General features: G+C 48.0%; 1 protein-coding gene across 2 annotated transcripts in view; it reads right to left on the minus strand.

Annotated features, from left to right (window-relative positions):
* Positions 1–19,176, minus strand: part of WSCD2 (WSC domain containing 2) — a 79,751-nt gene extending 60,575 nt beyond the window's left edge. For both annotated transcript variants that reach the window (XM_053401225.1, XM_053401224.1), the window contains exon 1: positions 18,513–19,176. The gene's annotated coding sequence lies outside the window, so the exon portion shown is untranslated. The remainder of the gene's footprint in view (positions 1–18,512) is intronic.
* Between the last annotated feature and the right edge of the window lie 1,590 nt (positions 19,177–20,766).

Here is a 20,766-nt window from a genome sequence, read left to right on the forward strand (position 1 = left end):
TTTAAATGCTACAGCCCGGCCTCAGCCAAGCGCCAGCTTTTGTTCTGTGGACCGGCAACGTGCCATTCAAGCTGTTTGTCTGGAGAGTAAATTACAGATATTCAGATGGGTAGTTTGCTTCTCTGCAACCTCTCTGTTGTGCAGCTGCCCTTCTCCAGTGGGGCCTCTTAGCCGAGGAAAGAATGGGTTGCCATATTTTGATGAACAAAAAAGAGGACACATTTGCCGACTTTTAACTATGGATCACTATGATGACTCTCATTTACATACTTATTATTATTATTATTTATACCCCACCCATCTGGTTGGGTCTCCCCAGCCACTCTGGGCAGCTCCCAACAGAATATTAAAAATGCAATAAAACATCAGACATTAAAAACTTCCCTAAACAGGGCTGCCTTCAGATGTCTTCTAAAAGTCAGGTAGTTGTTTATTTCCTTGACATCTGATGGGAGGGCGTTCCACAGGGCGGGTGCCACCACCGAGAAGGCCCTCTGCCTGGTTCCCTGTAGCTTCACTTCTTGCAGTGAGGGAACCACCAGAAGGCCCTCAGAGCTGGAGCTCAGTGTCCGGGCAGAACGATGGGGGTGGAGACGCTCCTTTAGGTATACTGGGCCGAGTACGAAGTGCAGCCTACCGTACAAACATAAGGGTCACATCCTTTGCTCTGCCTACATTTTAAACAAGCACACGGCCCCCAGAAAGTTCATCATGAGGGAATGTGGCCCTTGGGCTGATAAAGGTCTCCTGACCTTAATCGAAAGCTGCACAGAACGAGTCAGAATTTTTGCATGGAGTAGATTAAGCACAGGATTCCATCTCTCATGAAACTGGAGTTATGTTGCATTTTCCTGAACAGGAACCTTCACCTCCAAGGCCTTTTGAGCAAACAGAAAAGCTTTGGGAAGCAGGGCAAGTTTCAAAGTCACTAAGTTCACCAGGTGATCTTAAGCAAGTCACTATATGGCTACCAGAGGGATTCAATCCTTGCGCATTCCCTTACAAAAGGACCTGATCCCACCCCTCTCAGACTTGCAAACACCCCCCCCATTTCATAGTTCTCCCAATGTTGCGACTGAGCTGCCTTCATCTATATCAACGTCCTTCGTCACATGAGAGACGGGGGAGGCTTGTTCCTTGTTGCTCCAGCCTGCAGGAAAGGAAGGCAGTGGGTGGGAATTTCAGGAAAGCAGAATTTGATGAAGCATTAGGAGAAACTTCCCAAGAAAACCACTTCCGAACTCAAGAGGAGGTGGAGTTGCGGGCTTCACGCCCTCTCCACATGCGCGGGGACTGGCTCTCAGCCTCCACGCGATTGAGGGAATCCCCGGCCACGTCATCCCCTGGCCAATTGGCTGGCCAGGGGGGCGTGGCTTGCGCTATATCACACTGGCGCAGCCGGGGATCTCCCTCCTTTGCCGCCGCAGCGCATCGGGTTTCCCACCCTCCCACCCTTTAGGTTTTCCTTATGACCTTGCTATGGACCCCGGTTGGTCGCCGTTAAGGGGCCTGGTAGGAATTTTTCCCACTTGGCAAATTGGCACCAGCCACTTGGTTTTTTGCCTACCTCATAGCAAATTGTCACAACTTCCTCGGCATTGGTGGTTAGGCATTGGTAGGGCTATTGTTATGTTGATGTGGGGGGGAGAAAGACCCATCACCTCCCCCAAATATTGAAGGGTAGTCCAGTAAAGGATTCCGGGGGGCGTGGCCCTGTCCAAAGCCTATGGAGGTGAGGGCCTAAGGCACGCCCCTGATTGGTGACCCCGGGGGAGTGCCTAGTTGATGTGAATCAGCAGGTCTCCCCCTACTGGTGGTTAACCCTTCCCGGACTTCAAGCAAACAGGCTGAAGCCATAGCTGTCAGCTTACAGAATTGAAAATAAGGGAGCAGCAGCCTCGAAAATAAGGCAGCCGCCGCCAAAATAAGGGATTTTCAGAACACAGGTATGTTCGACTTCTGAGCCCCTCCGAGCCAAAGGCAGTAAGCCCAGCCAGCAGCCAAACAAAGCCTCAAGCAGTGGTTCCCACAGCGCAGTAACCCGGCAAAGGGGATGCAGCAAGGAAAACCACCGTCACTTCTCCGCTGGGAAGCGCTGAGCAAAGGTGAGTCCCCAGGCAACGCAGCCGATTTGATCGGCACAAGGCATGCAAGCTCCACCCCCCAGTCGTTCTTAGACTGGCTGGGAGGGACGGAGAGGAGCTGCTTCCTTTGAAACCCGGGAAATTTAAGGGACATCATCAATAAGGGACAGCAGCGGGACACGGTGCTGGGATAAGGGACTTTCCCACCAAATAAGGGACGGTTGACAGCTATGGCTGAAGCCGGATAGTCGGTTAGGACCAATGTCTAAGCCAATACCGCTCATTCCTGTAACCAATAAAGTTGTGGCCAGTTTTAGCCCATTAACCTAAATAATTGTGTCATGTGTCTTTATTTCCACTGGGGGAGGGGCGGGAACTCGCCACGCAACTGTCCAAGGATGGGGCAGGCTGTCTTAGGAGCTGGTGGGCTCTTCTTGGCTACAGGCTGGAGAGCGGTCCATCAGGGATCAACCAAGGAGATGGACCAGACCAGCCAAGTGCCCTCTCAAATCTTTGATGTCAACAAACCAGATCCTGGAGACCAGGAGAAGAGGACCACCCCCTCCTGCCTTGCTTTTGAGAGCACTTCCCAAAGGCTGGAGATCGTTAGACAGCATAGTAAGAGACTCTTGGCCTGGTCTGGCAAGCTGCCTAGATTTCAAGAATCAAAGAGACTTGCTGCATCAAAGCAAAATTCACAGGGAACAGAACCAACAAGCTCCTGGCAGATGTTTCTGGGAGCACACAAGCTGAGCACAGAAGGCAATGGGCACCTCCACTGGTTTCATGCCAGCATCATGACCTTGTCGATATCAGCATGATGTCTCTACTGCACAGAATGGATGGTTATAATAGGAGGCACTATTTAACTGTCTTCTGTCAATCCACCATCTTTGATTTGAAATATTTCTTTAAAATGTTCAAAATTAAAACAAAACAGATTATCCAGAAACATCATCCTTGTCCCACCCCATTTTTCCTCCCTCCTCCCACCCTCCCACACAAAGCCCACCCACCCCCACCCCCCGACTTCTCTCAGTTCCAGTCTTTGGTTTCTCTGAGACTGCTGTTTTCTGCATATTACAAAGTTGTATAGATCCTCAAACTATTTAGCTGATTATTATCACTAAAAATGTTTGTGAATGTTTATTCAAAACCAGCCAAGGAGTCCAGTTCGCTTTGTTGTGTCTTCAAATACTTTGTAAAGGGTTCCCATTCATCATTAAAGTCACAGTTATCCTTGTCCCCTAGCTTATATGTCAGTTTTGAAACCGCCCTTTCTCAGCAGATCCTAGTGCGACTAAGATTCAGTGGGAATAAAATTCACACAGCACCGGAATGCAAGTTGAAAACAAAAGAATACAAGACAACAAAATGAAAACAGAAAAGGGATCAAAAACAGAACAAAAACTTAAATTCTAAAAAAAAAGAACCAATGACAACAAAAATACCTGGGCGTGTGTGTGTGTGTGTGTGTGTGTGTAAAGGGACCACTGACCATTAGGTCCAGTCGTGGCCGACTGGGGTTGTGATGCTCATCTCGCTTTACTGGCCGAGGGAGCCAGCGTACAGCTTCCAGGTCATGTGGCCAGCATGACTAAGCCGCTTCTGGCGAACCAAAGCAGCGCACGGAAACGCCGTTTACCTTCCCGCTGGAGTGGTACCTATTTATCTACTTGCACTTGATGTGCTTTCGAACTGCTAGGTTGGTAGGAGCAGGGACCGAATAACAGGAGCTCACCCCATCGCGGGGATTCGAACCGCCGACCTTCTGATCGGCAAGTCCTAGGCTCTGTGGTTTAACCCACAGCGCCACTGCCCCTCCTGTAGCTTTTGGCAACTGGTATTCAGAAGAATTACTAGCTCAAACTGTGGAGGCAGAGCAAAGCAGAGCCATAGTGGCTAGTGGCGATTGAAAGCCTTCCCCATGAATTTGTCCAATCCTTTTTTTAAGCCTTTCAGGTTAGTGGCACTCACTGCCTCCTTGTGGGAGGGAGTTCCGCAGTTTAACTCTGTGCTGCGTGCATAAGTCCTTTCTTTTCTCCTCCTCAATCTCCCAACATTTGGCTTCATTAGATGGCCGTGAGCTCTCATGTCATGAAAGAGGGATTCTTTAGCTGTGATTCCTGTGTTGCAGGGGGCTGGACTCACCTTCCAACTCTAGATAGAGAGCCAGTGTGGTGTAGTGGTTAAAAGAGGTGGACTCGTAATCTGGGGAACCGGGTTCGCTTCCCCGCTCCTCCACATGCAGCTGCTGGGTGACCTTGGGCCAGTCACACTTCTTTGAAGTCTCTCAGCCCCACTCACCTCACAGAGTGTTTGTTGTGGGGGAGGAAGGGAAAGGAGAATGTTAGCCGCTTTGAGACTCCTTCAGTAGTGATAAGGTAAAGGTAAAGGTACCCCTGCCCGTTCGGGCCAGTCTTGCCAGACTCTAGGGTTGTGCGCTCATCTCACTCTATAGGCTGGGAGCCAGCGCTGTCCGGAGACACTTCCGGGTCACGTGGCCAGCGTGACAAGCTGCATCTGGCGAGCCAGCGCAGCACACGGAACGCCGTTTACCTTCCCGCTGGTAAGCGGTCCCTATTTATCTACTTGCACCCGGAGGTGCTTTCAAACTGCTAGGTTGGCAGGCGCTGGGACCGAACGACGGGAGCGCACCCCGCCGCGGGGATTCGAACCGCTGACCTTGCGATCGGCAAGTCCTAGGCGCTGAGGTTTTACCCACAGCGCCACCCGCGTCCCTTATCAGTAGTGATAAAGCGGGATATCAAATCCAAACTGTAGATAGGGAGAAAAACGTCTCTCTGTCCCCTTTCTCCACACCACACATCTTTTTATACACTTCGACCATGTTGCCTCTTTCCCTTTCTCTCAAATCAATTGTGTTGGGCCTGGACTGGGAAGAGAAGCAACATTAGCCCCATGTTCGGCGAGAAAGGGTGCTGAGGTCAGGATCTTTGAGAACAAATCCCTTGCTTGCTTCGTTAAGCAGGCTGCTTAGCCACCTGGGGAATGAAGAAGCCTGCATTGGGTTACTCCGATAGGTGCTAGTTTCAGCATGAAATAACATCCCCTGGCGTGCTTAAGAATGCTGCATTCTTCCCTTGCAAGGTGATATTCTGGTGGAACAAAACGGCCGGGCAAAGGAGAGTCCAACATCGCAGACCAAGATACCTTTATTGCTAAGCAGCTGTGCATTTACTTACAGATCAAAAGGAAAACTGTGCTCCAAGTGCGCCGGGTAAATCACTGCCCCTCTGTATTCTACTTTGCATGCACGAATCATCATATCACAGAGTTGTAGGGTTGGAAAGGAAACCCAGGGGTCATCTAGTCTGACCCCCTAGGGATGAGGATGGTGCTGTGGTCTAAACCACTGGACCTCTTGGGCTTGCTGATCAGAAGGTCAGCAGCTCAAATCCCCACGACAGGGTGAGCTCCTGTCGCTCTGTCTCAGCTCCTGCCAACCTAGCAGTTTGAAAGCACACCAGTGCAAGTAGATAAATAGGTACTACTGCGGCGGGAAGGTAAACGGCATATCCATGCACTCTGGTTTCTGTCGTGGTGTCCCATTGTGCCAGAAGCAGTTTAGTCATGCTGGCCACATGACCTGGAAAGCTGTCTGTGGACAACCGCCGGCTCCCTCGGCTTGAAAGCGAGATGAGTGCCACAGCCCCATATTCGCCTTTGACTGGACTTAACCATCCAGGAGTCCTTTACCTTTTCACCTTTAGTCAAACCCCCTGCAATGCGGTTAAAGAATCCCTGACTGATGGTCATACAACCCTCTGTTTAATAAGCAGAAGCTGTGTAATAAGCTTCACCAGGTTCAGTGGATCTGATCTCAGATTTGCACTCAGGTTGATTTCTAATAAGATTGGCACTGTGGACTCTTCTTTTGGGCATAGCTAAGGGGGCAGACGGGAATGCGGGTGGCACTGTGGTCTAAACCACAGAGCCTAGGGCTTGCCAATCAGAAGGTCAGAGGTTTGAATCCCCACAACGGGGTGAACGCCCATTGCTCGGTCCCAGCTCCTGCCAACCTAGCAGTTCAAAAGCACGTCAAAGCGGAGGATGTCTTGCATGTTCAATGGAAAGCAGATGAAGCCCGGATTCTGCGTGTGTCCATCAGCTCCTTCCTGGAGCATCTCTGCTTGGTGGTGGAAACTGTGGACCTGTTTGGGCCTCCTGTGGCTTGATAGATGGTTGCAACAGGAAGCTTCCCCATAGTCTTGGCTGGACTCTGGACTTGCCCATGGGCTACTGATGTCAGAGGAGGCACTGAACATGCCATCCTTAGAGCCAAGATATTGCTTTGTGTTCTGTAGCCAGCGGGGAACTCTTTGGTCTTGGATACTCTTGGACATTGATAGATTTTGGGTGCTGAGAAGCAGGCAAGTCTGGGACTGTATTGATGTAAGATAAAGTACATAGAATCTGGAGCTTTAATAAATTGTCCATTGTGCTTAAAAAAAAAAGCACATCAAAGTGCAAGTAGATAAATAGGTACCACTCTGGTGGGAAGGTAAACAGCATTTCCGTGCACTGCTCTGGTTTGCCAGAAGCGGCTTCGTCATGCTGGCCACATGTCCTGGAAGCTGTCTGTGGACAAACGCCGGCTCCCTCAGCCAGTAATGTGAGATGAGCGCTGCAACCCCAGAGTCGGTCACGACTGGTACCTTTACCTTTTTACGGGGGCAGACATGTTGAGCTCCTGCACTTTGAAATTGACCTCTACACCACTGGACTTTTAACCAGAACCATGCAGAGTTTGAAAATATGAAAATGACCCTGACACAACAAAAAACTACATTTCTAATATTTCAACTCTTTTGCTTAAAAAAGGGTGTGCTGTCCATCAACTATTGCACCCCTGAAGTACACCTAGTGGTGGGCATGTTGCTCAAGTCATCCAATAAGCAGGGAGTTGAACCCATCACTAACTCATCTTGCTGGCCCCCAGCCTTGGACATTCAGAGTTACTGCCCTGAACAGTTTAGTCATCAAGGTGCCCTCCCTGAAGGCACACAGAAACAGGCCTCTAGGGAGTCAAATCCCTGCGATTTGATGCACTTCAGGGAGGGAGGGATTAGGGAAGAGGAAGAAGTGCAGTTGGGTTCACATGTTAATGAACAAATACGAGGGTGGCTCCTGGATTATTTTACACCCACCCCTTGCTCTTAACCTTGTGATTCTGGGAATGGTGGACTGATGTTCGCCACAACTGCTGCAATTCCGCCATGTACAAAGTTCGCTTTTCTACAGTATTCCTCTCTGGGGTCAGAGGATGGCAGCTCTGTGGGAGTGCAATTGCTCTGTAGCTCTCTTGACATTCGCTTGAATATGCGATTCTCCCCTTACTTAATATAATCGTTTGAACTTTGCTGCTTCCTTTTGGTTTCACTGCCTGGGAAACTGATAAGAGGAGGGGAGCAATGAGAGACGGGAACTGTTTCAACCTGGAAATTGAGCGTTAACCCGAAGCCTTTCTTTTAGAAACCTTAGGTGCAGAAATCCCAAGGGAGCAGAAAAGACTATTTTTGTATGCAACCATGGCTGCGCGGATGTTATTGGCCCAGAGATGGAAAGAAGATAAAGTCCCGACCAGAGAAGAAACGCAGATTAAGTTGAAAGATTATGCTGAAATGGCAAAAATGACCAGAAGAATCAGAAATCAGTGTTGTAACATCATCACCTCATTTCATCTTTTACACGTGTGCAATTTGTTGTTGTTTAAAAGGTAAAGGTACCCCTGCCCGTACGGGCCAGTCTTGACAGACTCTGGGGTTGTGCGCCCATCTCACTTAAGAGGCCAGGGGCCAGCGCTGTCCGGAGACACTTCCGGGTCACGTGGCCAGCGTGACAAAGCTGCATCTGGCGAGCCAGCGCAGCACACGGAAACGCCGTTTACCTTCCCGCCGGTAAGCGGTCCCTATTTATCTACTTGCACCTAGGGGTGCTTTCGAACTGCTAGGTTGGCAGGCGCTGGGACCGAGCAACGGGAGCGCACCCCGCCGCGGGGATTCGAACCGCCGACCTTTCGATCGGCAAGCTCTAGGCGCTGAGGCTTTTACCCACAGCGCCACCCACGTCCCCATTGTTGTTGTTTAGTTGTGTCCGACTCTTTGTGACCCCCTGGACCAGAGCACGCCAGGCACTCCTGTCTTCCACTGCCTCCTGCAGTTTGGTCAAACTCATGCTGGTAGCTTCGAGAACACTGTCCAACCATCTCGTCTTCTGTCGTCCCCTTCTCCTTGTGCCCTCCATCTTTCCCAACATCAGGGTCTTTTCCAGGGAGTCTTCTCTTCTCATGAGGTGGACAAAGTATTGGAGCCTCAGCTTCAGGATCTGTCCTTCCAGTGAGCACTCAGGGCTGATTTCCTTCAGAATGGAGAGGTTTGATCTTCTTGCAGTCCATGGGACTCTCAAGAGTCTCCTGCAGCACCATAATTCAAAAGCATCCATTCTTCGGCGATCAGCCTTCTTTATGGTCCAGCTCTCACTTCCATACATCACTACTGGGAAAACCATAGCTTTAACTATACAGACCTTTGTTGGCAAGGTGATGTCTCTGCTTTTTAAGATGCTGTCTAGGTTTGTCATTGCTTTTCTCCCAAGAAGCACAAGAAGCACTAGCAATTTCTGCTGATTAAGTTCTGATTCCCACCGTGTTCTGTTACATTGTGTTAGTGTGCATGTGGAGAACCTGTGTTACGTGTAGCCATTTGCACCATGTAGCAACTTACGTTCTAGCTTTGAGCTGTATCTTTGTGATTCACATATTAGCTGTATTTCTGCCCCACTGCGGGGCGGCAATTTGCAAAATCATCAGTTCCATAAAGTAGCAGGCTACCATATTCTATCAGAAGCACACTGAAGGATTTACAGGGGTACGCATTATCACATTTATTGTGGCCCTTTGGGCCACCACCACATTGGGAAGACCAAAATTTTAATAAGGAAGGGGGGAAATTTTATAATTAATCTTAAAAACCATTTTAAACAGCTAAAACTGTTAGTAGGGTTGGAATAACACTTGTAGTTTAATGGTGAATTTTGGACATAATGGAGATGTAAAAGATTTGAATGATCATATAAGATGCACGAGGAAACGATTAACAGTAGGACCCACAAAGGGGAGGAGGGAAGTCCAGGGGATTCCTTGAAATCTTGTTTTTATTTGTATGTTGGCTATGTGATTGTAAAACTTTAATCTGAAAAACCAAATAAATAAATTTATACACTGTATTAAAAAAGGAAACAGCGTTGAGCATGCCAGTCTACACTGTAGGAAATCTAGGAACTCGTCACCAGTGCGTGAGTCCATTGCATTGTGCCATTTTGTGTGGTAGTTCCTAGGGGGCATGTTCATGAGGATGTTTCTTTAAATTGAAAAAAAAAAAAGCAAATTGCTGCAGAAATGTGGAGAACTGAATTGAGGATTAGAACAACAAGAAGCTGAGAGAGAAATTGAGGCATCTTTCCATCCCTCGTTCAGAGCCAGCCAATTACCGGTGGCTCCTGACGAACTTGCCCAGTTAATCTGACTTGGTACAAAGTAGGAGATAAGTCCAGCTCACCATCGCCACAATGTTCTGCCTTTAGACTCCCACAAAGGTCAAGCCAGAGTTGTGCTGACAAGCGATTAATTCCCCCTCCTCCCCACCACAGCCAATGAGAGCCTCGCCGTTGAAGGAGACTGACACAAGCTCGCCTCTAAAAAGTGCAGGATCGCCTTGGGCGGACACACCAGCTTCTTCTCTGGCTTCAGAGACTTCAGATTAAGTATGCTCCTATGATGGCGTCAGCCAAGGGGTGGAAAGGCACCTTATTATCTTCTGTTTGCAATATAATTCTTACAAACACGAAGATACCAGAAACTGCAAGCATTTTTACAAAGGAGCCCAACTGTTTTGGCTGTGCCACTATCGATATGTGAAGGGCAGGGACTGATGCATTTCTGTGTCAAAGAGCAGAGACAAACTATCTTTTCTTCTTTTTTTTAACATGATTTTTATTAAGCTTTCCATATTTCATTACATTTCCATATCAAAAATCAAAAGTCCATAACTTAAGACATTGCTTAAATAAAGCATCAACCTCCTTCCCTCCCTCTAACTGACTTCCACACAACTTTACCAATTTCTCACATTTCTATATCCACTTTTTTACCTTATATCAATCTTTTAACATTCACCTTCTTCTATGTAAATCAGCTCCTTGTTTTCCCATTACCAAACATTTCAACTCAAACCTACAAACGTTTTCAACTGTTTACAATTTTCTTTCATATAAAGTATAAATTTGCTCCAGTCCTTTTGAAACAGTTCGTCACGCCAATTCCGGATCTTCCCCGTCAGCTTTGCCAACTCCACGTATTCAACCATCTTTACCTGCCAGTCTGCCAATGTAGGAAGTTCTGAGCAGAGACACACTATCAACTGAAGAGTTGGAAGGGACCCCGAGGGTCATCTAGTCCAACCCCCTGTCGTGCAGGAATCACAGCTACGATATCCCCGATGGATGGCCACCCACTCTCTGATTAAAAATCGTCAACGAAGGAGAGCCCACCGCCTTCCAGGCTACTCCTTTCCCGTGTCGAACAGGTCTCACTCTCAGAAAATGCTTCCTAAAGTTTAGTTTGAATCTCCTTTTATGTCATTTGAATCCATTGGTTCGGGTCCTAATGCAGAAAAAAAAACCTTCCGATATTTGAAGATGGCTCTCCTATCGCCTCTCAGTCTCCTCTTCTCCAGGCAAAACATCCCCAACTCCTTCAACCATTCCTTGTAAGAGGCTGAAGGAAATGGAGTTGTCATACTGGAACCTAATGAAATTTATTGGCAATAGGTCCAGAACAGGGGACACGGGTGGCGCTGTGGTCTAAACCACAGAGCCTTGGGCTTGCCGATCAGAAGGTCGGCAGTTCGAATCCCCGCGACGGGGTGAGCTCCCGTTGCTCGGTCCCTGCTCCTGCCAACCTAGCAGTTCGAAAGCACGTCAAAGTGCAAGTAGATAAATAGGTACCACTCCAGCGGGAGGGTAAATGGCGTTTCCGTGCACTGCTCTGGTTTGCCAGAAGTGGCTTTATGCTGGCCACATGACACGGAAGCTGTCTGCAGACAAACGCCGGCTCCCTTGGCCAGTAAAGCGAGATGAGCGTGCAACTCCAGAGTCGTCCACGACTGGACCTAATGTCCAGGGGTACCTTTACCTTTCGGTCCAGAACAAACAAAAGGAAGATGTTTATCTGTGCATTGCTTTTATCGAGCACTGCTCCTCCCAAAAGAGACCGAGGTATTCTATGGCAAAGATAAAACAACAAAGCCCACCAGTAAATAAAATATGTGCAAAAACTTTTTTTTAAAAAAATCCATAAAATATCAGAATAATTAGAAACACAGAAACACATGCTATTGTTAGGCATTGGAAAACTGCAGGTGCCTGTCTTGCACTCAGAAGAAACTTGGTTCAATCCTGGCATCTCCCTGTCTGGGGGTTGGAATACCCTCAGCATTGGAAATTTGCCAGGCAACACATCCTGTAGAATTCTATCCATTATATATCTGTGCAATCAGAATGCATTTCAGGAACTGAAAAGTCAATTGAAAAATACGACCCTCGAGCCGCCTGGCCCAAAAATCGCAACTCGTCATTCCTTTTTCGAGACTGTAACCCTGGTTTCGATGACAGCAGCCACGATATTAAAAGACCCCTGATTCTTGGGAGAAAAGCAATGATAAACCTAGACAGCATCTTAAAAAGCAGAGACATCACCTTGCCAACAAAGGTCCATATAGTTAAAGCTATGGTTTTCCCAGTAGCGATGTATGGAAGTGAGAGCTGGACCATAAAGAAGGCTGATTGCTGAAGAATGGATGCTTTTGAATTATGGTGCTGGAGGAGACTCTTGAGAGTCCCATGGACTGCAAGAAGATCAAACCTCTCCATTCTTAGGGAAATCAGCCCTGAGTGCTCACTGGAAGGACAGATCCTGAAGCTGAGGCTTCAATACTTTGTCCACCTCATGAGAAGAGAAGACTCCCTGGAAAACACCCTGATGTTGGGAAAGATGGAGGGCACAAGGAGAAGGGGACAACAGAGGACGAGATGGTTGGACAGTGTTCTCGAAGCTACCAGCATGAGTTTGACCAAACTGCGGAAGGCAGTGGAAGACAGGAGTGCCTGGCGTGCTCTGGTCCATGGGGTCACGAAGAGTCGGACACGACTAAACAACTAAACAACAAAACCCTGGTTTCAGGAGCCATTTGGTGTCTAGCTCATATACCTGAGTTTCTAACAGGTTTTCAGTTTCAATCTGCTGAAAACTCAATTGGTGTTTGCTCCAATTCAGCAGTCAACAGCTGGTTTTCTCAGGGGACAAGTGGAAGGGTGGGCAAGGCCTCAGTAAAAGGCAGCTTCCTGCATTCCTATCAAGTCGTAAAGGCCTTGCTAAATGAAAACACCTTCAACCGATCTTTAAATGCAAGGATAGATACAGTTTTCGGGGAAGGGCATGCAAGTGTTGAAAGTGTCCCTGAAATATACTCAGAGTCGCGAAGTGATTTCATGCTCTTTATTCAGCTCATAGTGGTGAGGAGGAATGAATGAATGTCCCCTCAAAGTATCTGCTTTATATACATTATTTACACAATGGGCTGCACATGATTGGCTAATTCCGGAATTCTACTGTAAGCCAATCAGGTTGTGGATTCACTTCTATCTGGAGCATGATTGGGTAGTTCCTGCCAACCAATCATACTGCTGCATTGTTCTAGGACCAATCAGACTGCTGCATTCTGAATCCTATTGTTCTAGGACCAATCAGACTGCTGCCTTTTGGATCCTATTGTTCTAGGACCAATCAGACTGCTGCAGTTTGGATCCTATTCAACTCAGTACATAACAGTCCCTGAACCACTATAGAGGTGAAATGTTATCTAGAATGTATGATTTGTTGCTTGAATGGTACACAAAAGGATGGTGATTATTTTCATATGTGCTGGACCTGTGACAAGGTGAAAAAAAATTGGGAGTTAATCTATAATGAGCTTAAAAAGATATTTAAGTGCACCTTTCCCAAAAGACCGGAGGCTTTCTTGCTCGGTCTAATGGGAAGGGAGATTAAAATAAAAGATCAGAATTTGTTTATGTATGCCACAGTACCACAAGAACTCTACTGGCCCAAAAATGGAAAACACAAGATATACCCACCATCAAGGAGTGGCAGATGAAATATGACAGATTTTGCGGAACTTGCCAAATTGACAGGAAGGATCATGAGGACCACAGACACAAGAATAATTGGAGTAAATTCATTGAGTATTTAAAGGAGAACTGCAAAAGTTTAAAGACACTAGCAGGACTGGAATAATACCTTCAATGTAAAATAGTAGAGATATAAGAATAAAATGATGTATGGAAGTGAGAGCTGGAGCATAAAGAAGGCTGATCGCCGAAGAATTGATGCTTTTGAATTATGGTGCTGGAGGAGACTCTTGAGAGTCCCATGGACTGCAAGAAGATCCAACCTCTCCATTCTGAAGGAAATCAGCCCTGAGTGCTCACTGGAAGGACAGATCCTGAAGCTGAGGATCCAATACTTTGGCCACCTCATGAGAAGAGAAGACTCCATGGAAAAGACCCTGATGTTGGGAAAGATGGAGGGCACAAGGAGAAGGGGGCGACAGAGGACGAGATGGTTGGACAGTGTTCTCGAAGCTACCAGCATAAGTTTGACCAAACTGCGGGAGGCAGTGGAAGACAGGAGTGCCTGGCGTGCTCTGGTCCGTGGGGTCACGAAGAGTCAGACACGACTAAATGACTAAACAACAACAAGAATAAAATACGTGATAAGATTGTGATAAATATACCAACTGGAGGGAGGGAGGGAAGTCAGGACTCGGCAGAGTCAAAGGGGATATATTGTGATTGTATGGACTGTTGGGAAAAGAATATTTAAAGGAAACAATAAAAATTAATATTTTTTTGAAAAGAAAGTGTCCCTGAACCACGAGTCCCAGGCTGAACCACAAACAAAGACCCCCGTCCCCTGTTAATCGCAGGTTCATTCGGCCAGTGTTGTATTTTAATGCCCACAGCAAAAGTCAAGCTGAACTTTTCACATCCACAGTTCCAGTTGAATGGAGGAGCACTTTCCAAAAGGCTGACTGAGCAAACGGCGAGAGGAAAAGGGCAACGCAATCATGTGACCCATTAGAGGATCTTTCCAGCCGATGACGATGGATGCACTTTCAAAAATTAACTAGGTGGGGGCAGGGGGGGAGAAGCCAGGCACCCCAGCGCGGTAGCACATCTGCCCGTTCCAGATATGCAGAACCTGCCATTCCATCTGGAAACTGACATGTGCCACACGTGGATTATTCACTCTGGAAATTGGAATGCATCAAGAAATTACAATCCACACACGTTAACTCCAAACTGGCTGGGTGCTCTACAAGGTCCATGAAGAGGTGGGACATTTCTCCAGGACGTTTCTCCAGAATCAAAGAATTTAAAGCCTTGGGAAGGATTGTGGAGTTCAGCCCATCCAAATCCCAAAGGCTTTCAGCACCCCGGCAAGTGGCCGTCTGCTTAAATGCCTCCAGTAAGGAGATGCCACCTCCTCCCATTTCCTAAACAACCTGTAGCATTAGGAAGTTTAAGGAATAAAAAATATTCTGATAAAAGAAATTACTTCTTCATGAACTCACTCCCATAGGAAGTGGTGAGGGCCACTAGCCCAGATGGCTTTAAATGACAAATTCATAGAGGATTAGGCTATCAACAGCTTCTATGATGGCTATAATCTGCATCCATGGTCTTTCTGAATTCCAGTTGCAGGAAACCAAAGGAGGGGAGTGTGCTTCTGCACTTGGGTCTTGCTTTCAGGCTCCCGACTGAGGCATCTGGTTGCCAATGTGAGAACAGGGTGCTGGATCCAGCAGTACTCTTAAAAGGTAAAGGGGACCCCTGACCATTAGGTCCAGTCGTGGCTGACTCTGGGGTTGTGGCGCTCATCTCGTTTTATTGGCTGAGGGAGCCGGCGTACAGCTTTTCCAGGTCATGTGGCCAGCATGACTAAGCTGCTTCTGGCGAACCAGAGCAGCGCACGGAAACACCGTTTACCTTCCCGCTGGAGCGGTACCTATTTATCTACTTGCACTTTGACGTGCTTTTGAACTGCTAGGTGGGCAGGAGCAGGGACCGAACAACGGGAGCTCACCCCGTCACTGGGATTCGAACCGCCGACCTTCTGATTGGCAAGTCCTAGGCTCTGTGGTTTAAGCCACAGCGCTACACTTAAGTTGCTCCTAATTTGAAGCCAAAATTGGCTTCCCTACAATTTGCCACTCAATGGTTCCAGCTTTGCCACTCTGGGGCCACAGAGAGCAAGCCTGTTCCATCTTTTGCGTGGCCAGCAGCCCTGCAGATACCTGGTGATGAAGACTCCTTTTCACTTTCTCCTATGCAAATTTTGGCTAACTAGCAAAAGCAGTACGCTGGTACTCATCCCCCACATGCAGTTTTGTAACGCCGGCTCACTGGAGAAATGCATGTGTGATGGAAGCACAGAGGAAACCTCCCCATCGCTCCCAAACGCTCCTGCTTTATGGTGAAGGGGCTTCGCAAATTCTGCACTGTGTTGCAAAAACAAGTCATGGGCGTGCTGCTGAGAAACTGGCTTGCCGTTTGCTCCTCTGCAGCCCTGTTTGCCTTAAGAACATTGGAAGAGCCTGCTGGATCCGACTAATAGCCCACGCAGTCCAGCATCCCGTTATCACAGTGGCCAACCAGTAGCCATTGATGGCCCCCTCCTCCATATAGGTGACAACTCCCTGGGGCCTTGGGGGCCTGAGCACCCACACAATTCCCCATGAAGGGGCCGGGCACCCACAAATTTCAGTGCCAGGGCCATGCACGCTGCATTGTACCCACAGCCCTGGGCACTCACGCTTGTAGGGCCAAGTTGGCCCTCCTGCTCCTCCATGAATTGGCCCAATCCTCTTTTAAAGCCATCCATTCATTGCTGCCTCCTGTGGGAGTGAGTTCCACAGTTCAACTGAGTGCTTCATGAAGAAGTACTTGATTTATTGGACTTTAATCAATCTGATTGGCGGCATCAGATCCTAAGAATTTTATGGGCATCCAGGTCCAGTGCTCAGCTCTGGGTGAATTTACATTGCTTTAAAAGAACCCAAGCCCTGTGGGTTTGGGTTGGTTTGAAAGCTTGGTTTGAAAGAAATAAAGGGCTTGTTGTCCGTTGGGGTACATTGCATACCCATTAATAACTAGGGCACACAGACAGTGAGCTTTGGTGTGGCCTGGTTATTGATGGGAGACAATGAAAGCTAATTCACTGAAGGCCTGACAGGATGGGACAATATAATGGTAAAGGGACCCCTGACCATTAGGTCCAGTCGTGGCCGACTCTGGGGTTGCGGCGCTCATCTCGCTTTATTAGCCGAGGGAGCCGGCATACAGCTTCCGGGTCATGTGGCCAGCATGACTAAGCCACTTCTGGCGAACCAGAGCAGCGCACGGAAACACCGTTTACCTTCCCGCCGGAGCAGTACCTATTTATCTACTTGCACTTTGACGTGCTTTCAAACTGCTAGGCTGGCAGGAGCAGGGACCGAGCAACAGGAGCTCACCCTGTTGCAGGGATTTGAACCGCCAACCTTCTGATCGGCAAGTCCTAGGCTCTGTGGTTTAACCCACAGCTCCACCCGTGTCCCGTCCACTGAAGGCATGACAAGATGGGACAATATACCTCATTATAAATTGAGGACCGATCAGAATTTATTGGCACATCCAGTCCCGCCCCTCTACCTATTCCTGCTTTATCCTCGCACAGATTCCTCCATTCGCACACACAAGTGACCTTGTGTCATGTAGCATGGCTGGCTTACAGGAGCTTTGCATCCTACAGTTTCCTTTCCTTTCTGCAGTGACCCTCATCCCCTGCTTGCTGCTTGTTGAAATTGAATGAATGAAAAAAAATAAATCAGAGATTTGCCGCACTCAAATCAACAAGGGCAGCCCATTCTGGCCTCCTGAGCGTGTCTCTTGCAGGCTTCTTTTTTTCTAAAGGAACACACTCCAAAGAATGGTCACACACAGACTAGAAAATGTGCCCTGAAGAACTCTCTCTCTCTAGGAGAAGGCAGCAATGCCAGGATGGCAGGCACGTGACCACCTTTTCACAGCTATGGGCAAAATTCACTGTTGTAATGCACTGCAAGAAAAGACAAGCTCTCTGCTCCAGTCAAACCAGTTGTTCTTCTGTGCCCACAACCCATGCAAGATGTGGTCTGGTCCACCTTTTCCCTTCCTCCCTCAATATCCCCAGTCCTAAGTCTTAAGATGATCAGGTTTTTCAGCCATGCTCACTCCTCATATAACTTTGATACATCTCTCCGGGAACAAATGCAGCTTCTTAATTTTAATTTTAATTTTTTTAAAATTGTTTCCAATGTTTAATTTTCCATTAATTCAGCTGTACTCTACCCATCCCTATTCCACACACAGAAACACACATCTTAATCAGCCCTGAATATCTAGACCATCTTTGGTTTGTTCCGCACCCGACATCACAAACAGCTCCATTACACCCATAAAATTGCCTTCCAATGTGGGGTGAGGGGGCTGGAGATGTACCTCTGACCACCCCCACCCAAATTCTGAGACCAAGAAGTTGTTTATAAGGTCATTAAAGGGTGATTCACCTTCATCAAGTTGCCTTGAGTGCATCTCACGTATAGCACCGCGCATTCAAGAAATGTTGTCTGAATGGACCCGAGTGCCGACAGAATCCCAAAAGTTAACCTGAAAGACTGACTCGTACCCCCATCAGTACAAAGTCTAAACTGATACTATGGACCTTTCCCCCCTAGGACCAGAAACCCTTTCCCCAACCCCTTGCAGCAGGAATCAGCATGAGCACCGAGTCCTCTGCAAAAGGTTTTACCTGCCACCTTTTCCAGAAAAGGATGCTCTGTCATTCCAGGTGCCCATCAAGAGCCCATCATCCCACCTGAGGTTTAAAAAGCCTTTGGGAGGACGGTGGGGGGTTTGCAATGACACCTGACAGCCTTACAGCAACCTGCCACCCCCCACATACACCTTCCCCATCTTGGTCTTTTGGAGGGACTTGCAAGAAGCTCCGCTGACTCCCAGAGAGAATTTCCTACGAAAAGTGTCACAAGCCCACAAGCCCCTTTTGCTTGCCAGGAAAAGGAGAAGAGCAGGTAAAATGAGGTCACTTCCAAACCATCAGAACTAGCCAGAGAGTGAAACTTTTGCCCATCAAGCCTCTGGCCCGCAACCTTTTTCCTCTGCCTCTGCATGCATCTCAAGGGCCAAAGGTCCCCGAGTCTTTGCCCTGCCAGCAACACACTGATGTCCACCCTCCTTGGCCCATCTTACCTGAACACTGATGCCTTCATGGGGTCCTCAGAGGAGGAACATCCATCTTCTCGCCAACTCTGGCCATTCTGCTGAGGAGGCAGCGGTTGCCTGGCTCCCTTGATGGGTAGCATGGAGAAGCTCAGACCACCGAGCGTTCAAATCCAAGTTCTGCCGGCCCAGAATCTCCTCTCTTTTTTGCCTTTCACACCCAGATCACAGGGACACCTTCTCAGTCGACCGGATGCATTTGGCCGGAGCGCCAGAGACAGCCACCCTGCTGCCAGATTCGCTTCTGGAAAGATGGTCACGCTGAAAAGACCAGTCACTGCAGAGTTCCCCGGAGCCGCACACTGGCTTCTCTCAGCTGCTCCGCACCCAGAGATCCCTCCTTGCCAGAAAAGATGGTCTTCATCACCGCTGCTGGCTCACCAGCCCAGGAAAGGGAGGTTGGGATGCCCTCCTGCCTCTGGGGATGCTTCCAGCTCCCAACTGCTGCGAGGTGGTTTGCTGGGCTCCCTTTTTTAACATCTCTATCTGGCAGCCTCTCTCATTTCTTCTCCCTCCCTCCCTCTCTCTTGCTGCTGCTGCTGCCACCGTCTTTGCCAGAGCCACAGAGCTGCGTTCTATTTGCAGGCCTCTAGCACTGCCTACTGCTTAACTCCTTAACTGCCATCTTTCTCACGCTCCCTTGCAGGCCGCAGCTGGCTGGCTCCATGCAAGGGGCAGATAACATTTCTCACTGGCGTCGGTCACGCCGAGAGGCTCCTGATACCCACAAACGGGCTCAAATTGCAAAAGAGGAGACCCCGTTATCTCCCTTGGCTCAAGTGTGCCGAGCCTAAACAGCAGGTTAAATGGGAGCAAAGAAGGAGGCTTTATGAAGGCAGACAGAATAGACTTTCTTGTTTGTGTGTCAAGGTAACCATGGCAGACATTGGGGTTTTGCTGGTTTTTTTTCTTCTCAAGGCAAGTCTCTGCCCTTAGGAGGCTACAGTCTAAATTTTGAGGATCAAAGATAAAGGGAGGTGCTGGAGTTAAGATGGGAAGGTGGTGTGCAAAAGAAGATATCCAGGCTTTGTTTTGGTCATGGTCATTTTTATCTGATTTTTAAAAATTAAAACTTGTAACAAAAGCAATTAAAAATCCATATAAAGAGATCGCTCTGAATCTTAAGACTTCCTTTCCATCCCCTCCATGGGTCCTAATGACAATATTTACAACTGCATATCAATCCGTTATCCACATTTTTAATCTGTCTAAATGGTCCATAGTTTTTGTTACCTTACAAGTGAGATTAAAACCCTGCTAATGTTTTCATCTGCTTACAATGGTCTCCTAAATAAATTATAATTTCCCCCCCATTCTTTTATAAAGTTCTTGTCCTCTTGGTTCCTGAGCTTTCCAGTTAATTTTGCCCTTTCAGCCTTGTCCATCAACTTGTTTTGCCATTATTTCTTGGTCGGGATTGTTTCTTCTTTCCATCTCTAGGCTAATAACATCCGTGCCGCTGTGGTCGCATACAAGAAAAGTCTTTTCTTTGGAATCTCGGTACCTATAATTCCTAATAAAAAAGCTTTTTATTTTTTTGAACATTTTTTTTCATTTCATTATGTATCATTTCCCAGAAAGTGTTTGTTACCTTACACATCCACCACATATGATAAAGGGTACCTTCTTTTTCTTTACATCTCCAGCAGGTCTTTGTGCTTCTTCTATACATTTTTGCTAACTTAAAGGTAAAGGGACCCCTGACCATGAGGTCCAGTCGTGGCCGACTCTGGGGTTGCAGCCGTCATCTCGCTTTATTGGCCGAGGGAGCCGGCGTACAGCTTCCGGGTCATGTGGCCAGCATGACTAAGCCGCTTCTGGCGAACCAGAGCAGTGCATGGAAATGCTGCTTACCTTCCCACCGGAGTGGTACCTATTTATCTACTTGCACTTTGTGCTTTCGAACTGCTCGGTTGGCAGGAGCAGGGACCGAGCAACGGGAGCTCACCCCGTCACGGGGATTCGAACCACCAACCTTCTGATCGGCAAGCCCTAGGCTCTGTGGTTTAGACCACAGCGCCACCTGCGTCCCAACTGCAATATTAAGAGTTACTAAATGCTACCACATGAACGTAGACCTGTCAACAAATGCAGCGACACATGCACATACGTTAGCTGAGACACAGATGAACGCCTCCCACTTGTCTCTGCGAATCCGGCAGTTCCCATTATCGCATCCAGGGGTGATTCACCCTACATTCCTGTCACGACCTTGTATATGTGC

This window comes from Podarcis raffonei, chromosome 8 (assembly GCF_027172205.1).
Source record: "Podarcis raffonei isolate rPodRaf1 chromosome 8, rPodRaf1.pri, whole genome shotgun sequence".
In the NCBI taxonomy this organism is placed as follows: domain Eukaryota; kingdom Metazoa; phylum Chordata; class Lepidosauria; order Squamata; family Lacertidae; genus Podarcis; species Podarcis raffonei.